Raw genomic sequence first — 14,758 nt, 5'->3', positions numbered from 1 at the left:
CAGTAACTATCTATTTTCCCTCTTTGCTTATCCATACTTTACAGTGTTGCTAGAGTGATCTTTCTAAAAATCCAAATCTGATCATGCCACTTCTCACTTTATACCTTTCAATGGTTCCCTATAGGTTTTAGGATAAAGTGTCCAAATATCTGCAGTGCACCATTCAAAATACTTCATGACCTGGCTACTGCATTTTGTTTTTGTTTCCCAAAAGCACCATCTTCTTCCTTCCTTCTTTGCATTGGTTGCTCTATTTCCCTAGAATGCATTTTTATTTATTTAAAAAGATAGCTTGTAACCTAGAATGTACTTTTGTTTTTATTTTGCACAGCTCTCTCTCTCTCCCTCTCTCTCATGCTTAGAAATGACTGAACTAGTTTATATTTCATTAGTCATGTAGCTTTAATAAAAAAACACATTCATGTTAATGTGTGGTAGATTGATACAAAACAGATACAGAGATTATGGGTGGGGTGGGAGAAAAGGCATCCAATAATAAGAAAAATAATGAGAAATAAGAGATGACAAATATTCATTTCTGTGCTGTTAAATGAATTCAGAGGATATAACCTGATATAATTTATGACCCTTTAAAGTGGTATTTGCTCAAAGTATGAATTCAAAAGGCTGCATATGATACATAACTCATTCACAAATGACTGCAGAGCTGGCTCTGGCTCCTAGGACATTGTCTAGACTTCCTAGACTCCTCCAAGGCTGGGTAGCAAGCCAGAGGCCAGATCTATTTTTTTAAATCTTTTTCTTCTAAGAAAGAAAAAAAATTACATCTACTAGTTAACTGAGGCTAAGTTAGTTAAAAGAAGAAAAAAAAGCAAGCTTCTTTCCACTCATTAGCACAGTCATCATGAGCAATCATTCTTTATTTTAAAATGTCCCTAAGTTCCAAAGACCGTAACTCTAAAAGGCACCTGCAGCTAAAGATGGCTGTAAGAGGGATAAAAATGAAAAGACCTATTCAGATACCGTGGACATCATTTTGTCCAAGCTGATCTAGAGGTCAAGTTTGATCTGCCTATAGGCCCAGAGAGGTCTGGGAGCACCCAAAGAAACTTTCTCTTGTCTTGTCTTGCTCCCTAATTTTAATGTTTCTTAATGATCTTTGCAGACCTGGCCCTGAGGCACAGAGTCTCTTTACCAGCATCAGAAAACCTAGATGATCTATCAGTTTAAGCCTGGCTTGGGACAAACTTGATGAGAAAGGTCATTTCTCTCTCACAGTCTCTTGGCTCCAGTCCCAAAGTTTACCGAGTGCTCTAATGCCTCTTCTTGGGTATTCCACAACTGTAACAAAGAGCAAATGAAAATCCACTACCTGATCTTTAGACAGAATGAATTTCAGAGTTAGAATTGACTCAAATAATGCTACCTCTGAGAAAACTAAGCAGTCCCCTGCTCTCTTACTTCACAGACTGATTCACATGTCCCAGTTTATGTTCTCATTGTACCATATACATATCTCTACAACTGAACTTTACTTATGCACTGTGCAAGTATTTCTTGTTCATTTATCCTACCTTTATAAGCTTCTTGAAAGCAGAACAATGTTTTTCTCATCTTTGTATCTTAAGCATTTACCACAGTTCCTGGAAAACTAGTGTAAAATTATTAGTAGTTAAGAAAAGACTCTGAGCTGGGCACAGTGGCTCATGCCTGTAATCCCAGCACTTTGGGAGGCCAAGGCAGGAGGATCACCTGAGGTCAGGAGTTTGAGACCAGCCTGGCCACCATGGTGAAACAAATACACGAAATTAGCCGGGTGTGGTGGTAGGCACCTGTAGTTCCAGTTATTCGGGAGGCTGAGGCAGGAGAAGCACTTGAATCAGGGAGGCGGAGGTTGCAGTGAGCCGAGATCATGCCACTGCACTCCAGCCTGGGCAACAAGAGTGAAACACTCCATCTCAAACAAACAACAACAACAAAAAGACTCTGGAGCTAGACTGCCTGGAATCAAATCTCAGCTCCACCTTTATCATGTGTGAGACTTTGAGTAAGTTATTTAGGCTCTTTGTGCCTCAATTTCCTCATTTATTAAATACTAACCTCATAGCATTGTGAAGATCAAATGAAACAACGTACGGACAGCCCCCAACTTACAATGGTCCCACTTAACAATTTTTGAACTTTATGGTGGGTTTATTGGGGTACTAAATGTATTTCTTTTCTTTTTTTTTGAGCCAGGGTCTCACTCTGTCACCCAGGCTGGAGTGCAGTGGGGCAATCACAGCTCACTATAGCCTTGACCTCCTCCGACTCAGGTAATACTTCCACCTTATCCTCCCAAGTAGCTGGTTAAGGGCATTTCTGACTTATGATGGATTTACTGAAACATCATCATAAGTGAAGGAGCATCTGTACATAAAGCACTTAGAATAGTGTCTGACTTATGGTAAGCTCTCAGGAAGTGCTAGCTAGTATTTTTAGTATGTACTGAAACTTTTGTTTGACTATATGCTACACATATGCTCGAGACTGACAGAAGTCTGTAGCCACGGACTGTTGTAGCTAGAAGTGTATATATAGATGAAACACTGAACTATAAATTTGTAATCACCTTCTTCTATACTACTTTTCATTTCACTGTATTACCTTTCTGTGGTACCTTGAATATTCTGTTGTATGTGAGACTAAAAATTTATTCCTGCATTCTGAATTCCAAATAAATGACCTAAGAACTTTTTATACACTGGTATAGAGCTTATTCATAAGTTGAGAAGCACCTGGGTTTTACTAAAAAGATGTTGCTAAGACTATTTGAAAGACTGATTGAGGAAAAGTTTCCATGGAGAAAAATCAAAACTTCATGACTTATTTATGAGCTCCTTTTATCTTGTGGCCAGTTTCAAATGAACTTAAAATGTAACATTAAAGACATCTGATAACAGGAAAATCCTGGGGATTGACAAATATTACAAAGGCATCACTAACATATCATTGACTTTGGAATTGCAAAGCTATCTGCAAATCAAAGAAAAATATCAATCTCTATGAGTCTTCTGCACTTTTTCTTTTTTGAGACAGAGTTTCACTCTTGCCCAGGCTGGAGTGCAATGGCACGATCTCGGCTCACTGCAACCTCCGCCTTCCGGGTTCAAGCGATTCTCCTGCCTCAGCCTCCCGAGTAGCTGGGATTACAGGTATGTGCTACCATGCCCAGCTAATTTTGTATTTTTAGTAGAGACAGGGTTTCTCCATGTTGGTCAGGCTGGTCTCGAACTCCCAACCTCAGGTGATCTGCCCACCTCGGCCTCCCAAAGTGCTGGGATTACAGGCGTGAGCCACGGCGCCCGGCCGCACTTTTAATGATCCATCTGAAAGGTCAGATTCAGAAGTGATAATGCCTTTAAAAAACTTTGCCCACATAATATATTTAAGCTACAAAGTGTCACTCTTAAAATTTTTCCTTCATTCTCCAAAAGGTCTGAAACAAAAAAGCACTTTTTGGCACACTTTTACTGAATAATTATCAAGATATTATCAAGGTTGCATTTACAAAGGAGCTTTACATAACCATGGAGATTCTACCATATACAGTCATGTGCTGCATAAGGACATTTCAGTCAATGACAGACTGCATATATAATGGCGTTCCCATAAGATTATCATGGAACTGAAAAATTCCTATCACCTAGTGATGTTGTGAGGTTGCAATGCAGTTACTTTGTTTTATAAATTTAGTATACCCTAAGTGTACAGTGTATATAAAGTCTGAAGTAATGTATAGCAATGTCTTAGATCACACGCATCATCATTCATTCACTGACCCAACCAAACCAATTTCCAGTCCTGCAAGCCCCATTCATGGTAAGTGCCTTTACAGATGTACCATTTTTTAAAAATCTTTTATACCATATTTTTACTCTGCTTTTTCTATGCTTAGATATGTTTACTTACACAAATACTTACCATTGTTTTACAATTGCCTTGTTTTGTAAAGAATTGTTGGCCGGGCACGGTGGCTTACGCCTGTTATCCCAGCACTTTGGGAGGCTGAGGCAAGTGGATCACTTGAGGTCAGGAGTTCAAGACCAGCCTGGCCAACACAGTGAAACCTCATCTCTACTAAAAATACAAAAATTAGCCAGGCATGGTGGCACACGCCTGTAATCCCAGCTACTCAGGAGGCTGAGGCAGGAGAATCACTTGAACCCAAGAGGCAGAGGTTGCAGTGAGCCGAGATTGCACCACTGCACTCTAGCTGGGGTGACAGAGCAAGACTCTGTCTCAAAAAAAAAGAAAAAAAAAAAAAAGAATTGTTACAGTTCTTTTATACACATGCACGTGTGCTCACACGCGCACACACACGTATACATACACGCATACATATACACATTAGGTTAAATAATGCTTGCTGTGGCATTTCCTCACCAGATTTTTGCAAGGAGAAAGCAGTACATGTTGACTAAATGCTTTATGTTTTTCTAAAAATACTGTACTAGTAAAATACAGTAATTATTTCAGTACAGTAACATGCTGTATAGGTTTGTAGCATAGGAGCAATAGGCTATACCATATAGCCTATGGTATACCTGTATACCATATAGCCTATGGTATACCTGTATACCATATAGCCTATGGTATACCTGTATACCATATAGCTATACCATCCAGGTTTGTGTAAATGCACTCTATGGTGTTTGCACAATGACGAGATCATCTAACAATGCATTTCTCACAATTTATCATTAAGCGATACATAACTATATAGTATTTTCAGTTTGATTTTACAACCAGAGAACCTATAAGCCATAAATGATAGCAAACTTGAGCTGGAGAGAATAAAGGGAATTGCAAGAAATTAAATCAGAGTTTGGCTTTGGATTTTATACATTGTCTCATTAAACTAGCTCACCCTGAGAGCTAACCTGATCTCATCAGAGCAAGATATTGGACCTACCCCATGATGTGTATATATAGAGAAAATAGAATTAGTTTCAAAGAATGTTGATATCAAGACATGGGTGACTGATATAAAAACTCCTGAGGAAAAAAAAATTTTTTTGAGATGGAGTCTTACTCTGTCGCCCAGGCTGGAGTGCAATGGTGTGATCTTGGCTCCCTGCAACCTCCACCTCCTGGGTTCAAATGATTCTCATGCCTCAGCCTCCCGAGTAGCTGGAATTACAGGTGTACACCACTATGACTGGCTAATTTTTTTGTATTTTTAGTAGAGACAGGGTTTTGCCATGTTGGCCAGGCTTGAACTCCTGGCCTCAAACGATCCTCCTGCCTTGGCCTCCAAAAGTGCTGGGATTATAGGTATGAGCCACCATGCCTAGCCCATAGTTGTTGTTGTTGTTGTTTTTTTTTTTTTTGGTAAAAACCTTTAAACATATACCCGGCTCATTGAAGTTATAAATACCCAAAAGAAACAAGTATGGCTGTCATTCTTATCCCTGGGAGATGCATTCTGAGATACCCAGTGGATGCCTGTAACCAAGAATAGTACTGAACCCATTTGCCATCACATGACACATGTTTCTGTTCAGGTCTTTTTTTTTTTTTTTTTTTTTGAAATAGTCTCACTCTGTCACCCAGGCTGGAGTGCAGTGGCACAATCTTGGCTCACTGCAACCTCCGCCTCCCAGGTTCAAGTGATTCTCCTGTCTCAGCCTCCCTAGTAGCTGGGATTACAGCCACGTGCCACCACACCTGGCTAATTTTTGTATTCTTAGTAAAGACAGAGTTTCACCATTTGGCCAGGTTGGTCTCAAACTCCTGACCTCAGGTGATCCGCCTGCCTCGGCCTCCCAAAGTACTGGGATTACAGACATGAGCCACCATGCCTGGCCCTTGTTCAGGTCTTTCACTCACACATTTAAAGTCTTTTCTATCTTAACTAAGCACTTATCACACACTGTGGCTATAACTTTTGCAGTTTGAGATATAACAGCAAAATCAGCATAATTTTTTTTCCTTCTTCATAATTTCCCAGCTAGGAGATTTTTTCTTACCATAGATCTTAGCAACCTCACCATACAATTTTTTTCCTTTCCTTATTGAGAACTTTCAACCTTTTAGGAAGTACTTTACAGCTTCTCTTTGGCACATCTGCATTACCAGCATCACTACTCTTGTGCTTTGGGGCCATTAGTAAATAAAATAAAGGTTACTTAAACACAAGCACTCCAACACTGCAACAGTCAATCTGGTAACAGAGATGACTACTAAGTGACTAAGGGGTGGGCAGTGCAGACAGCCTCTATATGCTGACAAAGAGATCATTCATGTTCCCGCAGAACAAGTGGGACCTCATGAGATTTTATCGCACTACTCAGAAAGGCATGCAATCTGAAACTTATGAACTGTTTATTTCTGGAATTTTCCATTTAATATTTTTGAACTACAGTTGACGGCAGGTAACTGAAACCTTAGAAAGAGAAATTGCAGATAAGGGAGGACTACTGTACTCTTTAACAAACTCTTCCAATTTTTGGAAAAGTCAAACTGGAAACCTCTAAGGATGGAATAAGAAACTACCCACATTCTGCTTTGTAGAGGCAAAGTGGAAGTACAAAACTAAAGGAAATGTCATTGAACATATCATTTTGTTTCTTGGATTTAATTAAATCAAGAGTCAGGTCTCATCATTTAGTTTACACTTCCCCAGAAAACAAAACAAACAAAACTGGGCTATCAGTGCAAAAAGAAACCTACTTTGCCAAAGAGTGTTCTAGTTCCAGCAAGCGTTTGATTGAAAGCCTTCTTGCCTTCTGGTCTCCTTTTCTATAATATTTTGGCCAGGAAAGGAGCTGAGGCATGTCCCTTGATACGGTCGTTTGTTGCATCAGACAGATTTAATTCTACTTTAGCACTTTAAAAAGATGGGTAGAAAGATGTCAACTTGATGATTTAAAGGGTGGGTGATTCTAGAATCTCTTTAGGTACTTTTAATCATTTAGTTGTAGTTATAATTTTTTTAAAAAGCTCCTTGATATTTAACTTAATACCTTCATTTTTTTTTATCTCTATTTTTTTTTTTTTTTTTTGAGACGAAGTCTTACTCTGTTGCCCAGGCTGGAGTGCAGTAGTGCAATCTTGGCTCATTCCAACCTCCACCTCCTGGGTTCAGGCAATTCTTATGCCTCAGCCTCCCGAGTAGCTGGGATTACAGGCGTATGCCACCACGCCTGACTAATTTTCTGTTTTTTTTGTTTTGTTTTGTTTTGTCTTTTGAGACAGAGTCTCACTCTGCTGCCGAGACTGGAGTGCAATGGTGCGATCTTGGCTCACTGCAACTTCCACCTCCCGGGCTCAAGCAATTATCATGCCTCAGCCTCCCAAGCAGCTGGGATTACAGGGATGTGCCACCAGACCCGGCTGATTTCTGTATTTTTAGTATAGATGGGGTTTCACCATCTTGGCCAGGCTAGTCTCGTACTCCTGATCTCAGGTGATCCACCCACTCGGCCTCCCAAAGTGCTGGGATTACAGGCATGAGCCACTGCTCCCGGCCTAATTTTCTGTATCTTTAATAGAAACGGGGATTCGCCATGTTGGCCAGGCTGGTTTCGAACTCCTGACCTCAGGTGATCCACCTGCCTCATCCTTCCAAAGTGCTGGGATTACAGACGTGAGCCACTGCACCCGGCCTTGTCTCTATTCTCATTGACAGATGAGAATAATTAACATAGTTCTTTATATCTCTCTTTTTCTTTCTGATTGAACAAATCTAGTTAACCTCAATACTTTTTCTTGAAGACTGAAATATAATCAGTGACTGAAATATAAGTCAGTTACTGTTATCCTCTGAATCATACCCAATTTACCTTTAGATAATTGACACTCATGCTTCTTAAAACATAACAATTTTTTTTTTTTTTTTTGAGACAGAGTTTCACTCTTGTTGCCCTGGAGTGCAATGGCATGAGACTGGAGTACAATGGCATGATCTCAGCTCACTGCAACCTCTGCCTCCTGGGTTCAAGTGATTCTCCTGCCTCAGCCTCCCAAGTAGCTGGGATTATAGGCATGTGCCTCCACATTCGGCTAATTTTGTATTTTTAGTAGAGATGGGGTTTTGCCATGTTGACCAGGCTGGTCTCAAACTCCTGACCTCAGGTTATCTGCCTGCCTTGGCCTCTCAAAGTGCTGGGATTACAGGCATGAGCCATCGTGCCCAGACAAAATGTAACAATTTTATTGGTTATTTGATAAGCACGTGAATCCCAGCTTATAAGCAAGGTCATGCTACAGACTGGAATTCTATTAGACAATACCTTTTCAGTGTCCTTGTCTTATATTCTGGAGTTGGCTGCTTCTTTCTTCTACAAATTAGTTTTTGCTTTTTTTTTTTTTGATATGACAGCTCCTTTTCCCCCTTACCCCTCTCAAATTAAAATTAACCATAATCTTTCAAATAATTTTCTAATGTCTTTCAGTTTTGACTGACATCCTACTTGCTACAGTCATTAAGAAATCAATGAATATATTAACTGGAATTAGATTTAGCACCTATCTCCAAGGAACTCAATAGTTCTCAATAGCCTTAGATGAAATTTTTAATACTCTTAAAAGAGAATTTTAAAAACCAACCTTATATTCTTAAGTCATTCTTTTAAACCTGTTTTTTGAGTTCCCAAATAAAGAAAAAAGGGTAGAATGAAAAAAAAAAAGATCAGAATTAACAGCATTAAAATAGCTGTAAAATCCAGCAGCTAATAATTCTTGTGATTAAATATAATTAAATGGCTAGTTCAGGTAGTATCTTGCAAGCACAAAAGAACAGTGTATTTCTTCACAGTCATAAGACTTGAGTGGCAAAGAAATTGGTAAAAGATGATTCTGAAGAAGGTAGACTGTACATATTCCAGAAATTTGGTCTTTTTCTGTCTCTAAAATTCAGAAAATTTTATTTTTCTTTAGAGTCCCAAATAAATCAGGTCCAGAAATGCCATTTCAGACTAAAAGTAATAACTTAATCAGACAAAGAACAGAAATAGTTCAGTCTGAAAGACAGTGTGAAGTAGACCAGAGTTGGAATCCTAGTTCTACCATGTAATAGTCCTGTGACTTTTACCTCTTTGTGTTTCAGTTTCTACATACAGAACATGGGTAAAACATCAATAAACCTGACAGGGTTGTTGAGCATTAAAATAAAGAAGGCATGTAATGTATATAAAGTGCCTGGCTCATAGTAGGTACTCAATAAATGATCATGAACTTAACCCTTTTCTCTGACCCCTCTGGAAATTAAGTTTGACAGATAAATAGCACTCTCTTCACTTTCAAAGCTACTGTGATGAGAAAAAGACAGAAATAACTAAATGGAACAATAAATCTCCTGGATCTGAAGTTTTAAAGTAGGTAAGTAATGAAATGAAGCTAGTGAGAGATGGATAGAAAGAATGGTGGAATTATAAAACCCATACAAAAGTTATTAAGATACTATTAATCATTTCTGTTTTCCTCTTGGCTGTGATGATGAGATTATATTTCATACTCAATGAAAGGAGAAATTACCCAAACTTAGAAAAGTGAAATTAAAAGTGTTTCATAAAAACAAAAATTGCTGCCATTTTCCAGAAGTTTTATCAGAAAACTATTTCAACATGAAAGTAAGGCCTTTCAATCATACAAGTGAGATGACCTATTTATATGCCTGTTGCCATACTAGGTGGCAGTGGGTATAAATGGGAAGGTGAACACACTTATTAAAGGCACAGTGCATGCCAGGTGGTGTTAGGTATGAAATATTTTATTAGTTTGCTAAGGCTCCCATAGCAAAATACTACAGACTAGGACTTTTTCTCATAGTTCTGGAGGCTATACTAAGTTCAAGGGGTCAGCAGGGTTGGTTTCCTCTGAGGCTTCTCTCCTTGGCTTACAGATGACTGCCTTCTGGCTGCCTCTTCACATGATTGTCTCTTGGGTCTTTTTGTTGTGCCTAAATTTCTTCTTCTTATATGGACACCAGTCAGGTTGGATTAGAGCCCACTCTTCCCCTCATTTAATGCAATCACCTCTTTAAAGACCTTATCTCCAAGTAAAGTCATATTCTGAGATACTGGGGGTTGGGACATCAACATAGGAATTTTGGAATTTTGATGGGACACAATTCATCCCATTACAAACATCATCTCACTTAACCATTGCCCTGTTTTACAAATGAGGAGCCAGGCTCTGAGAGAATGAATAACTAATCAAACATCACATAGCCAGTAAGTGGTGGGACCAAAATTTTAACCAAGGCCTCATTAGCGCTAAAGCCTATACTCTTGCTGCTAGTCATGCTTCCTCAAAGAACTACAAATGTAGTTGGGAAGACACAGTACTGACTGATGAAATTTTACATAAGGAGGTCATCAATAAGAAGGTACTTATTCTACTGGATGTCTTCGTCCATTTTCTGCTGGTATAAAAGAATACCACAGATTGGATAATTGATAAAGAACAGAAGTTTATTTGGCTCATGGTTTTGGAGGCTGGGAAGTCCAAGAGCATAGCACCAATATCTGGCAGGGGTCCTTTCATGGTGGATGGGCAAGCAAACATGTAAGACAGAGGGTAAATGGGGGCCAAACTTACCCTTTAATCAGGAGCCCACTACCACAGTAATAGCCACTTCCATGAAAATGACATTAATGCATTTATGATAGCAGAGCCCTCATGACCTAATCACCTCTTAAAGCCCCTGCCTCTTAACAGTGATACAACAGCAATTAAATTTCCAATACATGAACTTTGGTTGGGGGGGTGGGGTAGTGTATAATGAAACCATAGCACTAGACTTATGCCATGATATGGGAAGAGTGGATTCAGTATTACTAGCCACTTACAGAACACTTACTACATGTTAGGCTGCATTCTTTCACAAGAGTCTATTGGTCTCTCACATGAGGAACTGCTGACTGGCAAAAGGAACAGTCTTAGCACATCTTGGTCCAAAGCCTACAATAGTTCCACATCAATGTCAAACAAAAGAGAGCCTTCTAGAGTAAGTATCTTAGATACGATTGCCTTTTACATCTCTTTTTTTCTGCATTTGGCTGTAGGCTATATGTAGGAACACATGTATGAAACCCCTAATCTGCTTTATAATATTTTCCCTCATGGGCATGCTACACAATATGTTTTTTTTGAGACGGAATCTTGCTCTGTCACCAGGCTGGAGTGCAGTGGTGCAATCTTGGCTTACTGCAACCTCCACCTCCCCGGTTCAAGTGATTCCCCTGCCTCAGCCTCCTGAGTAGCTGGGACTACAGGCACGTGCCACCATGCCCGGCTAGTTTTTTGTGTTATTAGTAGAGATGGGGTTTCACCATGTTGGACAGGATGGTCTCAATCTCCTGACTTCGTGATCCGCCCCCCTTGGACTCCCAAAGTGCTGGGATTACAGGCGTGAGCCACCGTGCCTGGCCTTCTACACAATATGTTAGTGGGCTTTCAACTCTATAGCATCTCAGTATGCAAGACAAAAGTCCTGTGCTCTCTTTCTCTAGGCTCTCATTTGTGTTTCTAGGAACAAGTGTTGGTTTAGATTGTGATCAGGCTGGCACCTGCTCAGTGCTCTGGTTGACCCTGTATGTTTTTGCTAAAAGTTTTTTTGTTTTTATTGTTTTTTAAAATTTCTTTGTTTGTTTTTGTTTTTGCTAAAAGTATTACCCTAGTTTGTGCTTCTTTAACTACATTTTTTGGACCTACACTCTGTTTAATTGTAATTACATAATTAATAAGGTAAATAACTTACATTCCCAGATTATGTTACAAATACTACCAAAGAAGACCAGTCTGGGTATATATGCATACTAGGAAGGCAAGGCATACAACTTGAACCCTAGTACATACTAACTCTTACACAAACATTGTTAGATGAGGTCTACTTCTTTCTTCTATACTCTGAGGAGTATATTGGAACATTCCTATAAGAATGCAAACTTCACAAAGGTAAGCACTATGCCTTTGTGTGTGTGTATGTGTGTGTGTGTGTGTATATTTGTTGTAACATATCTAGTATATTTTATATATAAAAATACCCAATATAAATCAGTGAACAAAATAAAATTCACTGCCTCAGAAGTATATGTTTTCCATAGGGTAAAAATAGTAATGTTACCATTTCCAAATAAAGCTCTGGAAGCATAATACTTAAATGCTATTGGACATACATTTTCTTCATTCTGTGAAGTTATATTTTGAACTCCATGATCTGCTACAGTTTACTGTGTCAAGGTAACTGGCAAAAAACAAGAGTACTGTGGTTATTCTGAAGATAGAGCCCTCTATGTACAACTAGACAAAAGGAAAATGTCGCTAACTAGAATATTTAGAAACTGAGGTATTACGATTAATTTATGACTAATTTTCTGGTTTACTGAGAGCTGACCAGATAATGACTTTTGCTTCTATTATTGTTGAAATCTTTTCAAGTGATTTTCTAGGCTGATGTGTCACATTCCTCTGTATGCGATGAAGAAAAAACCCTTTGAAGTCTAAGCACTTAACCTTTCCTGATACTTACTTAGCCTTGAGCTTTTCACTAGACAGAGAAGTTATCTATCCAGCTGTGCAAAGGACGTTAGAATAGGGAAGCTGGGTTTGGTTCATGTAAAGGTATTGAAAAAAAGAAAATCCTATACAATATTTAGTTAAGAAAAAAGAAAAAGAAAGAAAAAAAGGAATAGGGAAGCTGTAAAACTTTTCAACATGGCAAACATTTACTGACCTTTTACTGTACAGTACGTCTTCACTAGGTTCTAGGAAACTGAGACTTTGAGTGAAACAATGCATAACAAAACCAATGTTATCACAGGCTAATTGATAAAGATGAGAGTTAATTTCCCATGGAATATTTCTGGTCACAAAAACATCACCATGGCTGGGAGTGGTGGCTCACACCTGTAATCCCAGCACTTTGGGAGGCCAAGGTGGGCAGATCACCTGAGGTTGGGAGTTCGAGACCAGCCTGGCCAACATGGTAAAGCCCTGACTGTACTAAAAATACAAAAATTAGCTGGGCGTGGTGGGGCACGCCTGTCATCCCAGCTACTCAGGAGGCTGAGGCAGGAGAATCACTTGAACCCAGGAGGTGGAGGCTGCAGTGAGTGGAGATCGTGCCACTGCACTCCAGCTCGGAAGACAGAGCAAGACTCCATCTTAAAACGAAAACAAAGGCATCACCAAATTTCTAAATAAAGACCCAAAACACTTCTAATAGTAAACACTGAAATAAATGTGAGCCATATATAGATCTAAGAAAGATTGATAAAAACAAGTAAGATAGTCATTTACCCAATTTTTAGTGATTAGATGTCGGTGGTCATAGTGGTGGTGGGTTAAATCAAAAAATAAATGTTTGCAAAGTGAAAACTGTAATAAGTACCTCCTCCTACCATGAAGTTCAAACATAAACAATAATCAATACAGCAGGCTCACTGAGAGCTTTTGCACTGCGTTGTTTATCATCTACTTTATGAGTTTATTTCACAATAATTTGCATTCTTTCATTTTCTAACATGCTTATTCCAGTTCAGGATGGAGGATGATCAGAGACTATCCTGGCTGCTCTGGGTGCAAAGCAGGAACCCACCCCGGACAAGATGCCGCTCCATCTCAGGGCACACTCACACACACCCACTCTCTTAGACTGGGACCATTTAGACACTCCAGTGCACTGAACATGTACATCTTTGGGATATGAGAGGAAACTGGAGTACTCAGGGAAAACTCAGACAGGGGACTCCGCACAGACAGTGGCTCTAGGGGGAAATCGATTTGTTCCCGCTCATCAATGTTACAACAAAACGACATTGAATGAAACAACACAATTGAGACAAGTGGGTGGAAAAGGTGAAATCATATATAAGAATCTTGGGGAAACATGGGAAAGCAGATACAGAAGTAACATATATAGTTTAAAAACAACATAGCACCTTTCTCCAATATTTTCACCTGTTTTAGTTACAGTATTTAATGTTTTGAAATTCCAAATAATATTAAGGTAGGGCGTGTGTTAAAAGAAAAAGAGAGGCTGGGTGCAGTGGCTTACACCTGTAATCCCAGCACTATGGGAGGCCGAGGCAGGAGGATCACGTGAGGTCAGGAGTTCAAGACCAGTCTGGCCAACATGGTGAAACTGCATCTCTAATAAAAATATAAAATTAGCCGGGTGTGGTGGCACATGCCCGTAATTCCAGCTACTCGAGAGGCTGAGGCAGGAGAATTGCTTGAACCTGGGAGGTGGAGGTTGCAGTGAGCCAAGATCATATCATGCCACTGCACTCCACCCTGGCTGATGGAGTTAAGACTGTCTCAAAAAAAAAAAAGAAAAAAAAAAAGGTTGGGAAACACCAGTGTAAGAGAATTTTTAAAAATGTCAAGAAATTAGAGACCAGATTTTTGTCTCTAGACAAAAATACATATAGAAGGCTTTGATCAATGTTTTGAATGGAATAGAATAAATAGCTAGAATAGCATGATGGTCTAAACTTTAAATGGAAAAGTAAACTTGTAAATCCCAAAACACAGTAAGATACCTTCGCAACTCTCAGCAACATTGCCTTAAACAATTAAAGAGACAGGATCTCACTGTGTTGCCCAGGCTGCTCTCAAACTCCTGGGCTCAAGCGATTCTCCCACCTTAGCCTCCTGGGTAGCTGGGACTATGGGTGTGTGCCACTGTGCCTGGTTAAGCACATATACTTTTATTAAGCACACATATTTTTATTCTGACATTTTGTGTTTCCAGCTCTTACTACCTTTGCAATTATCCACCCTTCTTCATCTCCGTCTTCTGGTGTCT

At 39.3% G+C, this 14,758-nt stretch overlaps 1 protein-coding gene across 4 annotated transcripts in view; it reads right to left on the bottom strand.

Moving 5' to 3' along the window:
- Positions 1 to 14,758, bottom strand: part of MICU1 (mitochondrial calcium uptake 1) — a 257,449-nt gene that overhangs the window by 91,926 nt on the left and 150,765 nt on the right. The window lies entirely within an intron of this gene.

Source organism: Pongo pygmaeus, chromosome 8 (genome assembly GCF_028885625.2).
Source record: "Pongo pygmaeus isolate AG05252 chromosome 8, NHGRI_mPonPyg2-v2.0_pri, whole genome shotgun sequence".
NCBI classification, from domain to species: domain Eukaryota; kingdom Metazoa; phylum Chordata; class Mammalia; order Primates; family Hominidae; genus Pongo; species Pongo pygmaeus.
Note: the sequence above shows the minus strand (reverse complement) of the source record. Positions and strands in the feature narration are given on the sequence as shown.